General features: G+C 36.6%; 1 long non-coding RNA gene across 1 annotated transcript; it reads left to right on the forward strand.

Annotated features, from left to right (window-relative positions):
• The first annotated feature begins 5,249 nt into the window (after positions 1-5,249).
• LOC134208229 (uncharacterized) lies at positions 5,250-6,048 on the forward strand. Its single transcript, XR_009978563.1, has 3 exons — positions 5,250-5,599; positions 5,736-5,841; positions 5,917-6,048. It is a non-coding gene; the product is annotated as an uncharacterized LOC134208229 (long non-coding RNA).
• The last annotated feature ends 468 nt before the right edge of the window (positions 6,049-6,516 follow it).

Raw genomic sequence — 6,516 nt, forward strand, 5'->3', positions numbered from 1 at the left:
CAAAATAGGAAATTCAAGGATTGGATTAAAACAAAAGCCAAACTGAAATATTATTTATAACACACATGTTGTTTATTTGTATCTATCACAATCAATAGGGTTTGTTGTACAATTGCTGCTCTCGTTACCGAGCTCGTCAATGCCACTAAAGGGGGGTAAAAAAATCCATCGTTTGGACCGGTTGTAGTTCCTGCATTCGGTTGGTGTTCCTGCCGAATGCGTTCCTCGGATACATTTTTCTTTCTGCGAACAACCGGATACATTTCTCGGCAACTCACCTACAGCTTATAATTTTGAAGGCCGCCATCAGCATAATCGGGATGAAATCCAAATCTTTTTAGATTTGCGGGAGCATCTACAAGCTAAGCGTTGATTCGCCGAGACTTTATAAAAAAATAATTTATTCACTAAATTAAACTGAATTCTACAATGTCACACTAAAAACTAAACTTGTCACTCGTTTATCGATCACTTTTATTAATTAAATCTGCTGATTCCGCAATCCTCCGGGTGGCGTGATTCCGATGCAACCTTTGTTCCCACGGCTTGTGGAATTTTGCGTGGCTCATCGTTTACGGCTCCGCGCTTGCTATGGGCTGGTTCTGGGTGTTCGCTGTTGCTATGGCCAGGTGAATGTGTTGGCGTTGGATGGTGACCGGAACCGACATAACGTCTCCCCTAAGTGTCAGGCGTCCTCGGTTGACCTCAAAGAGTCATCGGTGAATGTGAATTTGGCCGGAAAGAATAGGTTGGCCAAACTAGATGGGTTGTCCTTTTGTTGATTAACCGTTTTGTCTGTTAATTTTCCGTTCGCCGAACCTGAATTGCTACAAGATATGTGTAAAGTGGTTGTATCCTCATCTTTGGTACAAGGTTGACTTCTGTATCTGCGAATGCAGAAAATGATTAGGGTTATCGAAACGAGGAGGACAATGAGCACTCCTCCAATTGTCTGTGAGCTAATTATGTGAAATTTAAGCCTTCTGATCTCTTCCAAACTGTTGAGATTCATCAGATGCAGTTCTTTTACGTCCGTATTTTGCTTGGTTAATAATATCTCTTTTCCAAAAATTGGTGTAAAAAATTCTTGTTGGTCGGTAGGTTTGGGGTTGCTTTTAAATGTGAAGTTCTGCACTGTAACTGTGCAGTTACCTGTTTCGATGATTGTTGGTGTTGATACTAGACGTGAATCACCGCATGAATCTTCTATGTATATTGTTGTGTCTGTGTCGATCAGTATGGTTCCCAGGCTGATTTCTTTGATGATTAGTTTGCTCCGGTTGATTGTATGTTGAACATTTGGCTTTCCGGTTAGTGAGTATGTTGAATACGCAATCGTCGTTTACTGGATTAGTATTGTCGCAGATGAAGCACTTTTCCTTCTGCTCGTAAAATGTGTGTTGATGATAGGCCACATAGCGGATGTTTGTATCGATTCGTGTTCCGTTTGTGTTGATGGGTTCCAGTTGCATCAGTCTGTACTGCTTCGTCCCGATGATAGGAATTTTGAAGATTATGATTATATGGTTGTTTTTGTAAAGAGGCGATCGATAAAACAAGTCTATACATTTCGTCTTCGAATTTCATGTTGATTTGTTGATTTTCTAAGAACTTCCAAATATACTCTTTATCTTTTGGACTAAGAATGTTTTTGTTCAAGTGATTGGATTTCGAAAAAACTAACTGTTCCTCCAGATCTTCTAATGTCTTAATCAAAATATCTAGATTTAAAATAAGGTTGATCTGTTCAAAATCTCTGCTAACTCTTGAATTATCTTCATCTATTTTGATAGAAATTGACCTTAGTGTTTTGGAAACCTTCTGTTGATTGAAGCAAGTTATTTATTCTGATTTGTTTCGCTTGGTTTTCTATAATTTTGTTGTTGACTTGATCCTGAATTTCAAAGTTTTGGTTGATTAAATCTAAATCGTCCTGATCCGGGTTACCGGCTACGAATTTAACTACTTTTCCTAGAGCGTTTACAAGTCCTCTTTTGTGTCTTCTAGGGTAAAAACTATTCATTTTCTCATATGCTTTCCTAATCTTGAATTGAAAGGTTTGTTCTAAGTGGTCTGTGATATTAAGTTTAGTGGCAAGATTCTCTATATATTCGAAGTTTTGCCTGATGTGTTCTAAATCAACTTTGTGGGTAAGTCTCTCATAGCCTACTCGTATTCTGGCAGTGTCTAATTTGATTGTCAGTAGTCCATTTCTTGTTGATACATCGTGAAAGGTCGTCGCTGTAGTCAGTGGTATAAGTCTGAAAGGAGTTCGAGAAAATTTATCTCTTAATTCGTTTTTTGTGAATTTTTATTCCAAATGAATCTTTATAAGTGAGGTCGTTATTTTCTTGCACTCGTGAGGTCTTAAAAGGTTCTTTGTCTTTTGTGATACGTTGTGTAACCTTGATGTATACGTCTTTACCGTTTACCAACTGTTCTGGTAATGATTTTCCTTTATTTTCTTCCTCTACTTGTCTTTTCCTTTTTCCATCATTACCAAAATAGCTGATTGTGTCTTCTTGTAGTTTTGAAAAATATCGTCAGCGTTAGTCTGGTTTTTGGTGGTTAAAGATAACTTGTCTTGGTTTGTACCCTGTAGCTGAATGGACTGTATTATTATAGATGTCTACCAAGATATTCATTCTGTCATGTAGTTCCAAATCTTTGTGTCTGTGGTTTAATGTCCGAAAAAGTTCTATTAACGTGGAGTGAAAACGCTCCACTATTCCGTTCGAGTTACTGCAACTTGCGTGGTGTATCTCTATATTTAAGTCTTGTAAGAAGCCTATGAAATCGATAGAAGTAAAACCAGGTTCTTGGTCGCAAACTATAACATCTGGTCTACCGAAAACCCGCATATGCTCTGTGATTGCCCTTTTCAGATCAATAATTGTTCTGGTTTCCAGAGCGATCACATTTGCGAATTTTGAAAAAGCGTCCACTACTGTTAACATTTTTTTGCCTTTTATGAAAAATATGTCGATATGTATTTTTGAAATGGTCGAATCGTGTTGTTGGTTCTTTGAATTAATTTTGGGGCTTTCTATCGTACTTGCATTTCTTGCAGATAGGACAGTTGCTAATGTAAATTTTGAGCTTTTTGTCGATTTCCGGAAAGAAATAGTTCAAAAGGATTTGTTGTTTATTTTCTTTTGTTCCTCTATGTGCGTACTCGTGGACTTTCCGCACAATTTCGTCCTGCTCCTCCGGGAGTCTAACATCTTGTAAGAGTACCTGTGAAATATAGATCTTGAAAATTTTGCTGTGAGAAAAGTGTTTTCGGTATGTTTCTTGGATGATCTGGGTTAATGGTATGGGACAGTAAATGCAATTAGTTCCGTTTGGGTTAAGTTTTTCTTTGAGAATTTCGACAATGTTTTCTTCGTTGAAGTCTGGTCTTGAGATTGTGAATCTGTGGTATTTGGGAAAAATCTGTTCGTGAAAGTCGAGTTCTTGTGAATGGATTTTGAATATCAGTTGTGTTCTAAACATGTTAGTCGGTTTCTCTGTCGTCCAAATGTAATGGTCGTCGCTAGTATCTGCTGAGTGTACAGTCTCTCCGTCACTGTTGTTTTCGTCGTGTTCGTCCTCTGTATTACTCTGGTTGTTGGCGTTGAGGTCGGTCTGCTTAATTCTTGAAAGGGCGTCTGCTACGACGTTCTCTCGTCCAGGTTTGTAAATTGTTTCGAAGTCGAATTCACTGAGGTCTATTTTCCAACGTATAATTTTTTGGTTAGCACTTGTCATGGAATATATTAATGGCTGATGATCGGTAATTAACTTAAAACGTCGCCCGTAAAGATAGGGCCGGAAATGTTTTACCGCCCATATGATGGCTAAGAGTTCCTTCTCCGTGGTACAATAATTTTCTTCGGCTTTGCTAAGTGTTCTAGATGCATAGGCAATAGGGCGGTCTTTGCCAATTTGTCCTTGTGATAGGACTGCTCCGATCGCAAAATCGCTTGCATCTGTCGTCAAAATAAATTCCTTCTCAAAATCGGGGTAGGCCAAAATAGGGTCCATAATCAGAAGGGATTTACATTTTTCGAAGCATTGGGTTTCTTTTGCAGTGAACTTGAAGTCTGTATCGTTCCGCAGTAGTTGTGTGAGGGGTTTACCATCTTCGCGAAGTCTTTAATAAAGCGGCGATAGTAACCAATGGTTCCAAGAAATTGTTTTAATTCCTTTTCAGTTTTCGGAATGGGCCAATTTTTATCACCTCGATTTTATCACTGTTCGGTTTGACTCCTGTTTTGTAACGGTATGACCCAAAATTGGACTTCTGGTCTAAAGAAGTAACACTTGTCCAACTGTATTTTCAAACATGCTTCCTTTAATTTTTGAAGTATCTTTCGAATATCCTTCACGTGCTCTTCGAACGAACTTGAGAAAATTATTATGTCGTCCATGTAAACGAGACAACATACCCCAATAAATTCCCTAAGAACGGAGTCCATGACCCTTTGAAACGTCGCTGGGGCGTTTTTTAGGCCGAAGGGCATTCTGGTGAATTCGTATTTTCCCGAATTCACAGAAAAAGCCGTTTTTTCGAAGTCTTTTTTATCTAGTTGAATTTGATGGAATCCAGATACTAGATCAATGGTAGAGAAATATGTTGCTCTACCCGGATAAAAATTTACAGTAACTTGTATGACATAACCCATTGAAATACAATAGATTTTGTGGCAAACAATACAAACTATTGTATGCTTATTGTAAAATGTTCACGGTTGTAAAAGATCTTTATTGTACGTACATTAAAATCACAATATATTTAAATGTTTCCGATATATTCTATTATAATTTTATTGTTCGCTTATGTTTAGTATTGCTCATCCAAAAACTAAACAGTTTTTAATCGGTTTGGATGATCTGGAAATCCGTCTAATGTTATTGAATTAATATAATTTTGGAATATTTCATGGATTTATTATATTGATGAAATAACAATTGAAAACAATAAAATTACAATAGCTTTGTTTGTTAAATAAATAAAAATGTTATACCGTTTCTAAAGTATATATTGTCATATTGCAGGTCTAGAAATGTTTTGCAATAAAAATTTGATTTCAAAAAAAATGAAAGGGAACTTTTGCCTTATAACTTTTGCTTATAATTTACTCGGAGAATGGCTGGATTCATTTGACCGTGTACAGTTTTGTTTATAATTAGTGAAGAGATGAAAATAATGAAACTGTATGGTGCAGAAAGTGTTTTTTTCATTGCTGTTTCTGCTGCTGGGAAAGCGGTAGATCACTATGGCTTCTGTACCGTGGTGAGTATCTAAAGTGTTGAAGCGCGTTAGAGCATCATTACTGGGCGCGAGTATTTTGATCACTCTCACTGTACTGTCATTTTAGATTAGTCACTCTTTTTCGCATCGGTCACTATTTTCGGTATTTTCGGTTATCATTTCGGTGGCTGCATTTCGTATCGGTGACGTTCGACGTTTGATAGTTCATCAAATAGTAGCGCTGTTATTTGGTCAATTTGGTCACCTGTCAGCTGCGCTACTGTTTTAGCAGCGCGTTTAGTAGCGACCGGTAAAGTGTCAAGTAATGATACTGCGCTGACAAACGGCTTATACTCACCACCGGTAATCGTAATCTTATACTACAAAAGTTCAATGTACATAATGAACGCAGTGGTTCATCGAACAAAAATAAATGAAAATTTTATCATCATAGTACCTGATGGCATGCCTGGTAACATGTATCCTTGTTCCTTTACAGAAATGAAGCTTATGATAAATAAAATACTGCTGCTTGCTGGTCACTGATCGTTCAGTGGCTACCATTGGCCAATCTCACCAACGGGATATAATAAGAACTGATGCAGGTAATTTTTTCTTTTCTTCTCGACGTATTTTTTCTAATAAAACTGACATTCTTTTATAATTTACATTTTTCACAGGTTTATATCTATTCGGAACAAAGTTAGTACACTTTTTAAACCGATGTTGGATTTTTCTCCAGATACAGGCAACCCACTTAACTTTGGAAGTAGTGCGCTGGATTCGTCTAAAGAAATATGCTAAACAACCGGAGGAACCTGTCATAAGACGAGTTTAAACAATCCCATTGAATTCCACCACTTAAGTGGTGGAATTCAATGGGATTGTTTAAACTCGTCTTATGACAGGTGAAAACATTCCACTAAAAAGCTCAAAATAATTTTCTTATCAACCGGAGGAAAATAAAATGATATGTAAAACAATTAATTGTATTGTATTTTTATTGTAATATTGGAGTATAATGTATTCTAAATCCTTTTGTATTTCTATTGTAAAACAAAAGAAATAGTAATTGAAAATATTTAAAACACATTGTTTTCTATTGTTTTGTCGCTCGAAATCATCCCATTGAAGAACCGTAAAATCAATTGTTTTGCTCCAAATTTTGTATGGAAAATTTTCGATTTTTTTATTGTAAAGATACATAACAACCCCCCTTTTTAATTGTAAAAGTCCCATTTACCATTCATTTTATCGTGGAAAACCATTATTTCTCATGT

The sequence above is a fragment of the Armigeres subalbatus genome, chromosome 1, assembly GCF_024139115.2.
Source record: "Armigeres subalbatus isolate Guangzhou_Male chromosome 1, GZ_Asu_2, whole genome shotgun sequence".
Classification (NCBI taxonomy): Eukaryota; Metazoa; Arthropoda; class Insecta; order Diptera; family Culicidae; genus Armigeres; species Armigeres subalbatus.